This window comes from Strigops habroptila, chromosome 4 (assembly GCF_004027225.2).
Source record: "Strigops habroptila isolate Jane chromosome 4, bStrHab1.2.pri, whole genome shotgun sequence".
In the NCBI taxonomy this organism is placed as follows: domain Eukaryota; kingdom Metazoa; phylum Chordata; class Aves; order Psittaciformes; family Psittacidae; genus Strigops; species Strigops habroptila.
In genome coordinates this window covers 10,722,185-10,739,843 of record NC_046358.1, presented here as the reverse complement: position 1 = coordinate 10,739,843, position 17,659 = coordinate 10,722,185, and the positions used below count along the sequence as shown (strand labels likewise).

The 17,659-nt window shown below is 47.6% G+C and overlaps 1 protein-coding gene across 7 annotated transcripts in view; it reads left to right on the top strand.

Annotated features, from left to right (window-relative positions):
* The first annotated feature begins 10,236 nt into the window (after positions 1-10,236).
* Positions 10,237-17,659, top strand: part of FBXO34 (F-box protein 34) — a 42,892-nt gene continuing 35,469 nt past the window's right edge. For 5 of the 7 annotated variants that reach the window (XM_030484730.1, XM_030484723.1, XM_030484724.1 and 2 more), the window contains exon 1: positions 10,254-10,380. The gene's annotated coding sequence lies outside the window, so the exon portion shown is untranslated. Of the gene's footprint in view, positions 10,381-17,414; positions 17,569-17,659 lie in introns of those variants that run through there. The other 2 variants (XM_030484728.1, XM_030484727.1) reach the window with 2 other exon arrangements.

Below are 17,659 nucleotides of genomic sequence, written 5' to 3'. Positions count from 1 at the left end.
CTCATTCCCGGATGTTTATTGGTCCCCCGTGATCGCCACGTTTGATCTTTATTGGCTGCACTCAGCATTTTCCCCCTCGTACTTGCCGCTTATTGGCTGACGAGGTGAGGAGGGCGAGGCGTTTTGCTGGCGGCCCGCTTGTGGCGGGGGTGCCGTTCTAAAATGGCGGAGGGGGGTTCTGTGGCGGTGGGTTGGTGTCTCACGCCCCGCGAGGACTCGGGGGCAGGGTGAGGGCCCCTTGGGTCCCGGTCTGCCCAGGCGGGTCTGTCTGTACCTCAGTGCCGCCGCCTGAGGAACCGAAGACGGGTTTCCAGAGGCTTTAAACGGCTTAGGGTTGTCGCGCCTTTGCAGCACTAACTTTCTTTAAGTCCTGTGCTCGCATCGTGCCAACCTTACGTTTTGCTGTGGTGAATTGTGTTTAATGCGGCTCTGGTTGGCAAGACGGCTTGCTCTGCGTTTGTTTTATCAGCAAAACTACAATGTAAAAACGCTAATGAGGGAACCAACCGCTAGGTGGCACTGCAAAAATGTAGACGGCGTTTGAAAAGAAGCGGTGTCAAACAGGAAACTGCTGAGCGGCAGGCGCGGTGGCGAACGGGGCAACCAGACCTTCGCTACAGCCTGACAATGCAGGACCTCTACACGGCATTACAGTAAAACGTCACTAAATTTTTATATAAACGCGATTACAGTGGATGGAAACGGTAATAAGTGGATTAAGAGCGTTCGGTCAGAGCGCAGCACCACTGGAGACTGGCTCTGCGCCTCACAGACTGCAGCAGTTGGAGAGGTGTCACCCCCCGGCTCCCTGTATGGACTGCCGGGGGTGACAGCAAAGATCCGCAAACATCGACCATCCGGACTAATCCCACAATCACTGATTTGCTACAGGACAATAAAAGATGAGTACGGAGGTTATTAAGTGCTTTCCTAGTGGTATGGAAAACATCCAGTTAAACAACAGAGCTACAGGCGTTTGTAGACTCTGCCCACAGAGTTCAATGCAATGCAGTCCTCAGTGTTTGCTGATTTTTGTTACTCCCTTTTTCTTCCCAAAGGAGTGGAATTTGAGGGCATTCAGCAGTTCTACCTTACAATACCAGGATATAGTCCAGTAATGTGAAATACTGAACCACAAGTTTTAGGGGAAAAAAAATGAGGAGTGCCTTCCAACCGAAAATCATTTTTTCTTATTGTGTATCTGTATCTGAGGGATTCCTTCATGCTGAAACAACACTTGTCTCCTCCTTGGAGCATCTAGACCAGTGCATTTGCTCATTTCCACTCATGGATGTTGATTATTTAGGAAGCATGGCTGCACTGCAGCCAGGGCTTTAATCTCACTAGCTCAAGTAACATCAGGAATGACGCAGCTTCAAGGTGGACAGGTAACCCAAGTATGTAACTAGGTCTTTGGCAGGCTCAGGGTCTGCTGCGCACCTTCATGGGTTGTTACTTGAGCTAGTGAGGTTAAAGACAGAATGAATTTACTTAACATACTGCAGTGCCACTTTCTGCTAACAATATCTAGGTCAAGGCAAGGGTCTTGATGTTTTTGAGTAATGCCATGATTTTAAAGTATTGCAATGTTGCTTTATGATAACACACAGGGTGTGTTTTTCAACCAAATTCCCAATTGCTACTGATTTTATTGTATTAAGAGGAATAAACATATTACCATTTAACAGAGATAAGCAAGCAATATAAATATATAAACTCATTATCCTAGAAAGATATTATATATGCCTGAAAGGTTAAACCCACCATTCTCTTACAGTCCTGATGATTTTATGATAATATGCATACATTTTACCCATTGAAGCTTTGAGAACTAATTTCACTTTCTTTATTTCTTGGCAATACAACTGTCATTATCAGATACATTTTATACCGAGGACATGATTATGTGGAAATCTGCTGACTTGCTCTTTCTACTCTTCATTTGTTCACCTGGGACATTGTTTTTTGTGAGTGTATTTCTTCCCACCCTTCCATGAATGCACCTTACTGAAGAATAATATGGAGTGTGTAGGTAAACCTATCCCCAAATTTAGCCCTGAAATAATTACAATTTCTGAATATCTTTTTTGTGAATGGAGTTATAAAGCTGTAGCCCACAGCAAGACATACTTGCCACTTGCATGGAGTCAAAGAAAGGCCCCTGTAGCAAACTCTCATAAGTGGAGCACAGCACAATGCTGCAGAGGGCACAGAATACACCTCCCACCAGATAATTGACATCCTCTTAATCAAGTATGGTGCAGCAAAACCATTAAGGGCTATTCCCACAAACTTCTGCTTATGCTTTTCATCTGAAGTTGTCACTAGTTTAAACACCAGACCAATTCTAGGTGTGGGAAATGAGAGCTAAATTCCTGTCTCGCAACAACTAGGAAACACAGTTCAGCCTTCTGCTGCAATTTCTTGCTCTGTTCTTTGGGTTTCGCTTTGCGCTGTAGCAAGTTTTTAACGGGACCATGAGACTGCCACCTACCAACCCCCTAATGCCTCAGCCTTTAGCCTGGGAGGAGGGAATGGTCAAAGCAGGTGGGACAGACAGACATTTGGACTCTCATCAGGATGACAATGGAGAGCATCTTCCTTTCTTGGGTATTTGTTCCACCACCTAGAGAAGCACACAAATGAATGACATCAAATTCAACCCCTACAGCCCACGGTGTTAAAAAGGAATTGGTGACATTGCTCTGTTCCTTCAAAGAGACTCCTAAACCTTCTATGCATGGACCCAGGATCCCGTGCTGACGGAAACCCCTACATCTGAACTACACAGAGCAAGTCTAAAACATCCCTTTTGATGTCTCTGTTCAGGAGGTGGGAGTTTCCACTCGCCCTTGGGAGGCGTCTCACACTCTCCTGGCTATAAATAGAAAGACAAGGTACCCGACTCTGGGTATTATATTGCACTCTGGCAGCCTGATCCCTAGTTGCTAGATGTTGTAGCACATTTATAAGCTCCCAGCTTTCACTGGAGCCAGCCTAAAATGCAAACTAGCAATCTTCCAATGTAAAATACAGTTGGAAACAAAGCCTGAGTAGTTTTTATCTCAGCATATAGAATCAGAGAATCATAGAAGAGTAAGGGTTGGAAAGGACCTTAAGATCATCTAGTTCCAACCCCCCTGCCGTGGGCAGGGACACCTTGCCCTAAACCATGTCGTCCAAGGTTCTGTCCAACCTGGCCTTGAACACCGCCAGGGATGGAACATCCACAACCTCCCTGGGCAATCCATTCCAGTGCTTCACCACCCTCACTGTAAAGAACTTCTTCCTTATATCTAATCTAAACTTCCCCTGTTTAAGTTTTAAGGCATTACCCCTTGTCCTACCACTACAGTCTCTAATGAAGAGTCCCTCCCCAGCATCCTTATAGACCCCCTTCAGATACTGGAAGGCTGCTATGAGGTCTCCACGCAGCCTTCTCTTCTCCAGGCTGAACAGCCCCAACTCTCTCAGCCTGTCTTCATACGGGAGGTGCTCCAGCCCTCTTATCATCCTCGTGGCCCTCCTCTGGACTCGCTCCAACAGCTCCATGTCCTTTTTATGTTGAGGACACCAGAACTGTATGCAGTGCTCCAAGTGAGGTCTCACAAGAGCAGAGTAGAGGGGCAGGATCACCTCCTTCGACCTGCTGGTCACGCTTCTTTTGATGCAGCCCAGGATACGGTTGGCTTTCTGGGCTGCAAGCGCACACTGCCGGCTCATGTTAAGCTTCTCGTCAACCAACACCCCCAAGTCCTTCTCTGCAGGGCTGCTCTGAATCTCTTCTCTGCCCAACCTGTAGCAGTGCCTGGGATTGCCCCAACCCAGGTGTAGGACCTTACACTTGGCTTGGTTAAACTTCATAGGGTTGGCATCGGCCCACCTCACAAGCATGTCAAGGTCCCTCTGGATGGCATCCCTTCCCTCCAGCGTATCAACCGAACCACACAGCTTGGTGTCATCGGCAAACTTGCTGAGGGCGCACTCAATCCCACTGTTCATGTCGCTGACAAAGATGTTGAACAGGACCGGTCCCAACACCGATCCCTGAGGGACACCACTCGTTACAGGTTTCCAACTGGACATCGAGCCATTTACCACAACTCTTTGCGTGTGGCCATCGAGCCAGTTCTTTATCCAGTGAGTAGTCCATCTATCAAATTGATGTCTCTCCAATTTAGAGACAAGGATGTCGTGCGGGACAGTGTCAAACGCTTTGCACAAGTCCAGGTAGATGACGTCAACTGCTCTGCCCCTGTCCATCAGTTCCGTGGCTCCATCATAGAAGGCCACCAAATTGGTCAGGCAGGATTTCCCCTTAGTGAAGCCATGTTGGCTGTCACCAACCACCTCGTTGTTTTTCATGTGCCTTAGCATGTTTTCCAGGAGAAACTATTCCAAGATTTTGCCAGGCACAGAGGTGGGGCTGGCTGGTCTCTAGTTTCCTGGGTCTTCCACCTTCCCCTTCTTGAAAATGGGGGTTATATTACCCTTCTTCCAGTCATCAGGAACTTCACCTGACTGCCACGATTTTTCAAATATGGCGGACAGTGGTTTAGCAACTTCATTCACCAGCTCCTTCAGGACCCGTGGATGGATTTCATCAGGTCCCATGGACTTGTGCACATTCAGGTTCTTAAGATGGTCTCGAACCTGATCCTCTCCTACAGTGGGCCTAAGGTCTTCATTTTCACAGTCCCTGCATCTGCTTTCCAAGACTTTCGTGGTGTGGTCAGAGCATTTGCTAGTGAAGACTGAGGCAAAGAAGTCATTAAGAACCTCAGCCTTCTCCAAATCCATGGTAGCCAGTTCTCCTGATAGCTTCCGGAGAGGGCCCACATTGTCCCTAGTCTGTCTTTTATTTGCTACGTATCTATAGAATCCTTTCCTGTTATCTTTTACATCCCTTGCCAAACTTAATTCTAGCTGGGCCTTAGCTTTCCTAACCTGGTCCCTAGCTTCCCGGGCAATGCTCCTATATTCTTCCCAGGCTGCCTGTCCTCGCTTCCACCTTCCATAAGCTTCTTTTTTCCCTCTAAGTTTCCTCAGCAGCTCCTTGTCCATCCATGGAGGTCTCCTGGCCCTCCTGCTGCACTTTCTTCTAGTCGGGATGCAACACTCTTGAGCATGTAGCAGGTGATCCTTGAATATCGGCCAGCAGTCTTGGGCCCCCCTGCCTTCTAGGACTATATCCCATGGAACCTTACTAAGCAGGTTCCTGAAGAGGCCAAAGTCTGCTTTCTTGAAGTCCAGGGCAGTGAGCTTGCTGCATGCCCTTCTCACTGTCCTGAGGATCTCAAACTCAACCATCTCATGATCACTACAGCTAAGGCTGCCCTGGAGCGTCACATTTCCAACCAGCCCCTCCCTGTTGGTGAGCACGAGGTCAAGCATGGCACCTCTCCTCGTTGGCTCCTCTATTGCTTGAAAGAGGAAGTTGTCTTCCACACAATCGAGGAACCTCCTGGATTGCTTGTGCTGGGCCGTACCGTCCCTCCAACAGATGTCAGGATGGTTGAAGTCCCCCATGAGGACAAGGGCCTGCGAGCGTGAGGCTGCTCCTATCTGTCTGTAGAGCGCTTCATCCAGAGTCCTCTTGATCAGGCGGCCTGTAACAGATCCCCACCGTAATGTCCCCCATTGCTGTTCTCCCTTTGATCCTGACCCACAAACACTCTGTTACCTCATCACCCGTCCCCAGACAGAGTTCCATACTCTCTAGCCTATCACTGACATAGATAGCAACGCCCCCTCCCCGTCTGCCTGGCCTGTCTCTTCTAAAAAGCCTGTAACCTTCCATTCCGACACTCCAGTCATAGGAGCCATCCCACCGTGTTTCTGTGATACCAATGACATCATATTCCTGTAGCCTTGCACACATCTCTAATTGCTCTTGCTTGTTCCCCATACTACGGGCGTTTGTATAGAGGCACCTTAGCCAAGCTCCAAATGAAGCCAACTCAATGGCTGGGGCAGCTGGAACATCTCTGCATTGCTCTAAGCACTTATTACAGGTGCTGGCAACTGACTGGGAGTGTTGGGATGGATCAATGCTCCCCTCCCCCAACACATCTAGTTTAAAGCTTTCTTGACCAGCCTGGCAAGCCTCCTACCAAAACAGCTCTGCCCCTTCTTTGTCAGACCAGCTCCATGAGACTCCAGTAGACCTGGCGTCCCAAATGGAGCCCCATGTTCCAAATAGCCAAACCCCTGACTATGGCACCACTGTTCTAACCATTTATTAACCTGCCAAATGCACCTAGCTTTTTTAAGGTCCTCCCCTTTGTCCTGGAGAATTGATGAAAAAACTATCTGAGCTCCAGAGCCCCTAACCACCTCTCCCAGGGCTCTGTAATCCTTCTTAATGTTCTCCAGGCTACTGCTATCTATATCTCTAGCACCCACATGGACCACTAGAAGGGGGTAATAGTCAGCAGGACTTACTAGAGCAGGCAGCCTCTCAGCAACATCCCTGATCCGAGCCCCTGGCAGGCAACACACCTCCCTCAAGACTGGATCAGGCTGGCAAATGGGTGCCTCTGTGCCTTTCAAAGTAGAGTCCCCTACTACTATGACCCTCTGCTTTTTCCTGGAGGCACCAGTAGTGATCCTCTTTACTGGTGCATCAGCAGGATGCTCATTAGTTGTGGTGGGTGCTTTCTTGCTATCCCCCTGCAGAACTGTGAAGCTGTTCTGGGTGGGGACATCAGATTTAGGAGGAAGCCACTTGTCGTTAATTGTCCTCTTCCTCCTTTTTTTGTTGCTTTTTCTCGTTACTAATTCCCAGCTTCCTGGGTTGCTGCCCTCCTTCTTTCCTATATGAGCAATGCCGGACGTTTGCAGCCCCTGTACAGTTTGGGCCTGGAGCAAGCAGCCCAGCTTCCTCTCAGCTTCGCTGGCATCTTTTAGCTCACCAACAGCCTCCCGCAGCTCAGCCATCTGCTGCAGGTGGACCTCCACTAGGGCGCACCGAGTGCAGCCCTGCCCCTTGTGCGCCCTCGCCTCAAGAGACCAGGCGAGGCACTCTCTACACTCCGAGGTCTGCGCCGCAGCCTCCCCTCTCATCGGCTCTGTCTGGGTGCCTACGCTGGCCACCACCCGGGCAGAGCTCCCAGAGCGGGCCCTGGTCCTGAGGCGAGTGCTCACCATCCTGCTCGCCCTGCCTGCGCCAACTGCCGCGCCACGCCCTGACTGACGTGCCACGCCCTCTTCGCCGCGCTCCCTGGGATGGGTTTTTCCCCACTGAGGGCTGGTGCCGTCACTCCTGGCGCCGCCCCCTGTGAGTCAGCTGCTCGCGTCAGCTGAGCTGCCGGCTCCCGGGCAAGTCCTGTCGAGGATTTGAGGCTCCCTCGGTCGCTCTTGCCGCTCCGAACTGAGGCTCTTGGACGCTGTGCTTACCCCCGCTCCGGTGTTAAAGGCGTCCTCTTTGGAGATACGCACCTTGGCAATTCGATACTCACCTCGGCAATATCTTTACATCCTATGTTTTTTACGGTGTGTTTACACTGTAATGTTCAGTGCTGTACAGAGTTCAGTTAAAAACCCGCTCTAGAGGTGAAAGCATCCTGCAGCTGGCTTCGTCCTGTAAGGACCAAAGATTTTCTTAAGGAAATCACATTTCTTTCCAAACACACTCAAACCTTGGTTTTCTTCCATAAGGAAGAGGGGAGCAGGAATTACCTAAGAACAAATGCTGGCTTCAACCATAAGGCACTGCTGAGTTGAGACCTTTTTGTTTTTTCCAGGGACTTTGGTGTGGGTTACTTTGGGTGAACTGTACTTTTATCCCTTTTAGCATAGCAGATGAAGAAACCACTTAGTGTGGTGGTATTAGAGGATGTTTCAGCAGCATGAGGTAGGTTTCTAATTGAGTTAGGCCAAGACCATTGTGTTTTCATTTGGAAAGAGCATAATTTTCCTTAGGTTAGACAAGATTTCTAGTATATGTGTGTGTATATATATGTTTAATTTATTTTGGCTTAAAACCTATATGTGTTTTTTCTCAGCATGTACCTCCTTTGTGTCTCCGCTGCCCAGAAGCAGAACATCTCATATGGAAGCTGGATGTGACTGCTGGGGTTGTTTCGTGGTTAAAACAAATACAAAGGTGGTAAGGAACAGCGTGGTTTAGAGAGTACAACAATGCAGAGCTTTGAGGAATATGACTGTTAATTAAGATGGAACAATAAAAGAGCTGTAAGGACTTGGTTAATCCTATGTACTCTGCCAGAGTTAAACTTCTCCAGGTCTCCAAAAAGATAGGACTGGTTTTATCTATTGTATTTTTAATGTTCCAGGCTACTGAAATGCATAAGTGCCAGATGGCCACGTAAGCTAAACAATGTGCAAAATCTTTCTTATATTATCACTACATGCCCTGGTGGCTGGGAGGGGTGGGGGCAAGGGGAGGAAGGTTGCTTAATCATTAGAAGACACTTAGCAGCAAATGGCCTTTGGCTGTCTTTATCAACTTACAACAAAAGATTTGGTGTGTACCATTGTGAGGCCTTTTTCTAATATGACAGGACAGGTATTTCATTCCCTGTAAGCTGTTGGGGGATATCTTGTGTGTCAGTGTATGTCACTGAACTGTGGTACCACACTAGTAAATTTTTACATTTTTTTTCCCACGTGCACAAACAAATCACCATGGTTCTATACCAAACCCCAAAACTTTCCCCTGGAACACATGAAGCTACTGTGTCAGCAGTAGCTCAATCCCGCTGCTATTCTGGGGTTTTGTTACGGTACAGAGGAGAAAGTACTGGAAGAATGAGGAACTGTAGGTTCTGTTTTCCGTCCTGTCACTGATCTAATATTTGACCTTTGGCAAAGCATTTTCTATCATCCCTCCCGTCCTCATGTTGTCTTTGTATATATCAGCCGCAGCTAACAGGGACTCTTGGAGATTTTTGGAGATTCATCTTAGCCATCTGACACGCCATGTTCATGTGATCCTGTGCCTTGGCTAATTAGCTCTGCCCCTCATCAGCACCGTGCTGTGCTGACACACACTGCTTTTTAGCTTGAGAATGGTCTCAAAGATCTTCTCACAGGATCGCATTGCATGAGTAAGTCACGTCTCCACTGCTATCCTCCTGCAGGTGAGAGAAATTGGGCCTTTTCGGTTTGCTAGCCGTGCCCTTACTCTGAGTGATCTGTGGTCTTCCCTCACAGGAGCTGCATCTCTCCTCAACTGCTGAAATCTTTGGGAATTTCATCTTGGGACGGGGAAACTCCTTCTTCCAGGAACTCCATTAGGGTCTAGCTACCAGCTGGTAGTGCCCGACTGTTTCCCTCTGTGGGCTGATGGCTTCATGGGGATAACACAGGGAAGATGGCTGGGGTGATGCTTGCGTGATGAACCGGCACCCAGGGGCTGTGCAGCCATGCTTCCTGGGACACATCTACACCAGGAACAGCAGCAGCATCTGCACAGATCACTGCAAAGGGTATTTAGTGATTGTGTCGGGGAGGCAATCTTGGCAAAACAAGCTAGCTGGCACCAAGCTAGTGAGGTTCCATTGCCTTGAAGGACTACCCTTCACGCTCCCAGTAACCCCTTAGCAGCAATTTTAGCCCTGCAGCCAGGAACTGAGTAGATTTTAAAGCTGGAAGGTCTGTCAAATGAATTTCTTTAGCGTCCTGCTAAGGACCGTATAGATTTTTAGCCTGTTATCACTGTATTAAATGCACTTGTAAGCTGCGGAAGCCAGACACAGCACAGGGTGCTAAACCTCACAGCAGGTGGCACAGCGGCAGCAAGGTCCAGGCCTGGCGACACCAGGGTGAGCAAGGCAGTGGGGCCCCACGCCGGCCAGCTTGGGGGACTACGGGGAGGCCTTGATCCTGCCGGTCCCCAGCACCGAGGTATATCTAGAAACGTCCCTGGCCTCGAACCTGCCGGTTGGACCCCACGGGCTATGGGGAGACCGCCGAGGCGCGGAGGAGCACTCCGGGGCCGCGGAGGGGGAGAGGCTCGGGGCCGTGAAAAGAGCTACAGGCTCTGAGGAGACCCGAGAGTCCCCGAGTCGGGCCCCCGGCCCCTGCGGCCGGCGATACCCGCCCAGCGGTGCCTGGCGCGGCGGGACTGCCGGTGACTGGCACTGCACGGGGGCGGCCTCTGGAACCGCGGCCCTCCCCGGCGGAGCCGGACCCGGGCCCGCCGGACCCGGGCCCGTCCCACCCCGTCCCGCCCCGCCCCGCCCCGCCCCGGGCGCGGATTGGCGCGGCCGGCGCGGCCCCTCCCGCCGCCGGGGCTGGGCACAGGGGGGATCCGGCCGCTCCGCGCTAAGCCCGGCTTGGCGGCTCCGCACAGCTCGCCGCAGCCGCCGGGAAGCCCGTGTCCTCCGCGCGGGAGCGCGGCCGGCCTCTCTCCGGGTAGGCTTCTTGCGGTGGGGACGGGGCAGGGAGGAGGGGCGTCCTCCGCTCGGCGCGGCTCGGCTCGGCTCGGCGCGGGGCCGCAGGCCGGGGCGGGCAGGTGGGCGGTGAGCAGGCCCCGCACGCACCTCCCGCTCTCCGGCCGGCCATGGCGGCTTCGGGGGCCACCGAGGGGCCACTGGCCGCCCGGCGCACAGGGCTGCGCGGCGCCGGGCTCCACGGAGGGCACCGGGCCTCCTCGCTCCCCCGGCGCGGCGCCTCCCCGCCGCCGGCCGCCCTCTCTCGGGTTTATTTTGTTTTGTTTTATGTTATTCGCGGCGCTCCCCTCAGCGCGGGCACCCTGCTCCGTACTCGGGGCGCCGCGCTGTCGGCGGTCGCCGCCTCCCTGGGGGTTTTATCGCGCCTCCCCCGTTGTGCCCCCTCCCCGGCTCCGCTGGCTGCGCTCCCGTGGCCTTCCCGCCTCCGGGCGGGCCCGGCCCGGCGGGTCTGACAGCGGGAGCCCGGCGCTGGGGTAAGGAGGGCTCCGTGTGAGCCGCGTGCCGGCCTCTCCGCACGGCCCGGAGCCGGTCTCCTCCCATGCGGTTGCATAACGCGTGGCTGAGGGGGTTGGGGGGCGGCCTGGGCGCTGGTTTTGGTGGGTCATGGGCTCTTGGTGGGCCCGCCTGCAGGCACGCGGGGTTTTTCCTTTAAAAAGCACAGCATCAAAACAAAACCCCCCACGGATTTTTCCCTAAATTTTAATTTTCTGAGCGCTGTCACTTCCTAATGGTGTTTTTCTGCATGGCTTACGCCGTGCTCATGCATCTGTCAGCCTTCCAGAGGGAAGGGTTGAGAAGCTCAGTAAACATAAACAGTGATCCAAAAAGACAGCTTTAATCGTTATTAGGTATTGTAGGTAATACTTTAATTATGTGTTCACGTGGGGATGGTGTAAGGACCTAAGGAAAGGTTAAGTGTGCAATTAAGGTGGAAGAGATTTCTCCTCAAAATTACTTCCTTCAAGGCTTTACTCAAAACAATAAGCGCAGCTTCTAATTTCTTCAGTAAACCGAATTTATTGACTTGTGCCGTGTGGCTTCCAGTTGGAAAAAAGAAGTGTATCGGCTGGAGAAATGGGACTGACACTCGTCCTGCGAGGTGTTTTATACAATGCTCGACAGCAGCGTACATCTCTTGTCTCTGTTTATAAATAACCGGGTTGGAAGGGCTGTAAAGCACATGCAGCAGCTGGGGGTTTGTCGAGGGCTGTAAAACCAGCCTGCGAAGCTGTGTACATACTCAAGTGGTTAACCCTGCTGTGCTGCGAGCTGCCGTGACTATACTGTAGCTCTCGGTATGCAGTGTCGGTAGCTAGAGATATCCAGGCTAGCTTTGAAATGGGCTAACGTGCAGCACAGTCTCCAGTCACAAGTCTTAATTAGTGTTTGCGTAGTGCTTCGTGTGTTCTCGGATGAAAGGTTTTAAATAATTGGCCATTATAATTGTCTGTCACCCCTAGAGAAGAGCCAAAGAAATAAAATTTGCATGGAAGTAGGCAGTTTTGGAAGTCCAAAGTCTAAACCTATAAATGCCCGTAGGTGGTTAATGTTGTTACTGCTTAACACGGAGACAGCGAAATGACTGACTGAAAAAAAATAAACATCGAGTTCTGCTCTCCTTTCGAGCCATTCGCTGAGCATCAGCCGGACAAATGGCATCCTGCTGATGGTTGAGCTACTTGTTCTTCAGTGCCCTGGAGAATTCGTAATGTGACTCTGGTTGCACTAGTGTTGTGTTGTTTTCTTTTTTTCCCTTAATCTTGACTGGATGCCTTATGCAGTGTTTTGATTGCTTTTTAGTAAATGGCTAATCCCTTGCTGCAGGGGATGGGAGTGTTCTGAATGCAGTGTTTTTTGGGTCCTAAGGGGAGGGGAAGGGGAGTGCCTTGCACTGCTTTCCAGGAGCCACCCGCCTTCCCCTGGCTTGAGTGACAGAGCATTATTGACTCATTTTGAAGGTAATGTGCCCAATATTCCTCTTACATGTGAAACCCCATAAATTTGCTGTAGCACAGAGCCTTTGAGGGAAAGAAATAGAATGTCAAGGAGCCTGGGCTTCATCACCAACAGCCTGGGAACAAAGGCGGTGTCAGTTGCATTGCACTTAGCAAAATCTCCCCTTCTAATGACAAGCTTCCATTTTAATAGATGGGAAAAGTTGTGGGATTTGATTTAATACCAGTGTCTTAAAATCATCTTGCATGTTCCATGTGACTGAGTTGTCTCTTTCGTATTTAACTGGAGAATGAGCAGAGGTTGAGGAGGAAGCTGTGTATGTTTCACTCGCACTAAACGCTCTTTAAATTCTTTTCTCCATTTAGGTAAGGATTGTGAAGAAGCGTGAGTGACTTGTCAAGTGCTAAGCTGCAATTAATTTTCTTATAGGCACATAAAACATCTTTTTGCATCCCTTAAAATTGGAAGCTTGTCTTATGATGTGCTGTAGATGTGCACCACAGTGTTGGTGGGCTCTTGGCCACCTTGAAAAACAGTGAGATTGTGTGTTCACAGAGACTGGCCTGTAGTTCCTGTGCCAGGAAGGGCTGTGGTTTTGAGGTACAGAGGTGTCAAGTTCAATTTCTGTCGCTGTAAAGCTGAATACTGGGTAGTAGATGCACAATACTACCTAAGTGTAGCTAGAGACCTGGAGGTCTCAACACGTTCATCATAACGTATTACTTTCACTTCTCGTTGCCCTGTAGCATAACAAAACAAGCAATTTGGTATAATCCTCAAACACCAATGGCTTTATTACTGGCAGATATGGCATGTTGTAATATTCCCGTTGCAGGCTTGATACCTCATTTCAAAAAGGATAATGGATTTTCTTGCACCCAGTAGTTGAGTCTGTAAGGAAAACATAGGACTGGTCTTCAGCCTATGGTTAAAGATAACATGGCTTTGGAAGCATGCATCTCTCTTGTCCTTGTCTGCTGCTTTTATGGTTCTTTTGGATTATTTGGTCATCAGATGTATTACCAGGTGTTCCTATCTATACATTTAAGCTTTTGAAGGAGGTCTTTAGTGAAAGTTGCTGGTTAGAGATCAACTTATCAACTCTGTAAGCTCTGCAGTGAGGAGGGCACAGGAATGCTACCTGGATATATGTGGCTGCTCAGTTTTTATTTGTACCATATTTTACTGGTTTTGTTTTCTAAGCTGTTTTGATTCTAATAACTTATTAAATGTAGATTCTATTAAAGTCAGTGTGGTAGACCTTTAATGTATGAAAGTTGTCTCTTTTTTTTTAATGTCCTTTTTTTCACCCCGAAAATATTGATAATTGAATTAATTGCTTGTAGTGTGGCTTCTGGCTGTAGTGTGGGATTTGTGTTTATTCGCCTCATAACTTTACTTTTTTTGTCGTCTTGTGGAAGGGGAATATCTGCTGTATCACTTGCTAATCCTGGTATTGCAGTCCTATGCCTAGGGCATAACTGGAGGTGTATTTAGCACTGTAGGCATGGAGGATGTTTTTAATCTAGTGATTTTGGGTATAAAATGCAGAGAAAACACAGTGGGGCTGGCTGATACAGGTATAGGGTGGGCTTGTACATCTTGTGTCAATGGCATGCACTTGGACAGTGAGTTGATGGTGAAAGCTGGCTGTCTGCAGTGTCGTTGTGGCGGATATCAGAGGCAGAAGGATTAACTATAGCTCAGGTATGCCTAAACATGTTGCAGTGGCACCTTCTGTTGCAGTACACAGGTAATATGAATGTTTACATAGATCACCTTCCTACACATTGGAGGTTCAGCTACCTCTTCCATTGCTAGTTGCTGCCACGTGACTAGGTAATGCTGTTTTAAGAGTAAAAATGCACTACAGAGGGATGTGTAAATGGCTGTTAAGAAAACGTCAGCTTTTAAAAAAAATAAATATTCATTAATGGCTGACTGGTATCTTGGGGTGTAGAAAATAGTGCTTTTTTCCATGTGATTAAAAAAAAGTCCTGCTTTAGAAACTGCTGTGTCTGCAGTTCATAGCAAAGTAATAGGATTTAGGTAGCATGGAGGCTGAATTTCTGCCAGTTAAAATCTTGCTGTCCTAATGTGCCATTCTGTACAGTGCTTGGAAGCTAATATACAACGTTCTTCTGCCTTGCAGCAAAAACAACTAGTGATTAAAAATTCAGCAGATGCTGTGGTTCACTTAACTACTCGTTCTTGCATCATTCAGGTCATATCACACAATTAATGTTTCTAATGTTCGATCTAGCTTTTTTGCTCTAAGAATGGAAATTATCTGAACTACCATGGGATTTACAGAACTGTTTTGGCAGGAACTGGGCTATGCAAAGTAAATTATTCAGACCTGTTTTCATCCTTCTCCTAACTTGGAGAATCTTTTTGATTTCTCAAATATTAGTTTGTGCCAGACAGGGCTTTCATTTCTGCAACTTCTCTCTCTTTAAAAAATCAAAGTGTTTTCTTTGGTTGCTTTGAGGTAAATGAGACTCTCTAGTTGAGAAGGGGAGGGAGAGAACATGATAGGTATAAGTGCTTGGTTTCTTACTTAAACTCAGTATTTCATTTGGCCACAGAAGTGTTTTTGTATGAGAATTCTCATTTTGTTTCGGGCAGGGTTTCTACTGCTTTCAGTACATCTACTTTTAATTTGCACAGTTTTGGTTAATGGTATTCAATCCAGTGTGTCACTTACTTGACTTTTAAATTAGAGTTAAACTTTACTTTCCCTTCCCCATGTTCCTTTAATTATGTATGGTTTGGGTTCTTTTTGTAGCACACACAGGTCCTGGAAACCTTTTTTCTGGACTACCTGGAGCTAGAAAGCAGTGTTCATGTAGCAAGATTTGTAGCATGTTTTCATTTCTTTCACCAGTTTTCTGTTTGGAAGCTGGTGCCTGTAACTGCACAAGCAGCAGCCCATCCTCTCTCTTCACAGTTGGTGCACTAACTGGTTTTGGTTGACCTTCTCAATACTCACCTCCTGATGCTCACAGTAGGAGACTGAATGCTCCTCGGTTGTGCCCCCTAAACTGGATGCATGCATTGACATACATGTTTATGAATCGTGCTGTTACAAGCACGATAAAGGCGGGATAACAATGGAGAAAAGTTGCTGGGTCGTTCAGTGTCTTTGAGAGTAACTTCTTATACTGGGGCAGTGCTTAGCTCGAGTGCTAAAGAGAAACTAAATTCAGAATGTGGAACGCAGGTGGAGTATTTTGGTCAAGGGCACACCTGAGGTTCAGCCATTGCTCACTGTATTGCTGCAGGTAGCTCGAGAATTGCAGGGCTTAGGAGAAGGCTGTATCTTTTTAAGCAAAAAGTGGCAAATCAGTAATAGGAATGGAAAAGGTGAACTTGTGCATTACAATATGTGATCTACAGTGCAATTGACTGAAATGCGTGCAAACTGGGTTTTAGAGAAGTAGTGGGCAAAGCCCATTGTTTATGCACATTTTTTGAACTTGCCATTTGGATGACTTTTTGTGTTCTGTCAATTAGCACATCAAGACAATGAGTTTTTAGTCAAGGTAGGCAACTTTCTTTGGAAAAACCTGTTTGGACTACAAAAACTAATCTGCTTTGAGAGAACTTGTTTCAGCTGAATTGTCAGCAGATAGTCAATTGGTTTGAAAAATGAAGTCTAAAATATGTAAACCCTCCCCCAGCCTCTTTAATGTCCTGTTTAGAACGATGGGAAAGGATTCTGGTTGGGTTTTGCATGTTCCTCATACCATGTATGCGTGTATCCAACATTCTGTTTACTTGCAGAATTGATATTCAGGGTAATGCGTTTCATCTCCAATTGCAGAAAATAACTTCACATGCAGCTAATTCCATCTGCTGGAAACATAAGAGCGAGGCTAACTTCGTCATTTATTTGGGACTTGCTTTCTGCTGGGCTAATTACTATGTATGAACTTTGGAAATTTGCATAATTTTTTGGCAAACTTAAGCGGCAGCCATTTTAATTTAGAATTGTATTAACTTTAAGCATCCCTAGCAACTCCTGAGCTGCTTCTGCTTCATTCTGTGGTTTTGGTGTTTTACAGGCTTTGATTTAGCAAGCTTCAATAACTTTTTTTTCCCTCATTGCAATGACTTATATATGTAACAGCAGCTTGCTTCCATTTCCAGTAAGTTTCAACCAGCAATCGAATGCAAAATGCCTTCTGTCATTCAGATAAAAAAGTGTTGAAATTAAATTCTCATAAAATGAATGCTAAAACATTAGAAAATTACATGTTAGGTTTTGGTTGCTCTTCTGCAGTGTGAGAAGAGCACTTGAAATATTTTAAGTGTAGATGGGTTTCAGAAAGTAACCTTGGGGAATCTGGGACATGTCAAGTCTGGTCCTAATTCTGCTAAATGTCTGATAATGTGAATTCTTAAACTCTAAAGAGTTTGGATATAAAATCATCGTTGCAGATAGTTACTAAATGTTCTGTCATGCTAAAAGCCTGGGTTTTTACACATTTTCAGCTTCTCAAGGTGTCTAGCAATGCCTTTGCCATTTGATTTGCTTTTCTTCTTGTGACCTCCTCCTTGAACTGATTTGGCTGCTTGGCAGTCAGTGGAGGTGTACAATCTGTAAAATATTAAAACAGTTGGAATTTTATAGTGAAAAATACTATCTGCTTTATTGGAATGCTGTTATTTACTGGCTTTATTTCTTTTGGATGCAATAGACTGGATTAATTTTAAAATCTGAACTGTTCTTTCTGCGTTATGGTCTTAGCCTGATTCTATCTCGGTACCGTCAAAAACTTCCTATTTTGCTGTGTGCCGTTGCTGTCCCATGTCTTTGTCCCTCTTTCCTCCTCCCTGTTATTCCGTTGATCACTTAAGAATGCAGTTTCTTCCTTGGGATGAACAGGGTTATATTGCTAGGCTCTTTAATTCCTCTCTAACTGGCAGAAAGCCAAGCATAAAATCTTATTCATAAGTCACTCTAGAGATTTCTTTGTATGTGCTATTATTTTCTTTGCACGCTAACATCACTGAAATGATTTTGTTTCCCTTCCCCCCAAGTCTAGACCAGGCATAATTATGTTTGTGTGTATGTGTAAACTTGGATGTTGCTGGTCTGCAGCCCAGCAAGCAATTTGGAGTCCTTGGGCAGTTTAAGACCAAAGTTTTCTTGTAGCATCAAAGGCAGCAGCTATCCTTCTGCACCTAGGTTAGGTGAAATAATTTCTGTTGTATCTAAACTTCAAAGACTAACTCCTGGCTTGTGCCTGTGGTTTGGCTCTCTGCAAAGTGTCATACGG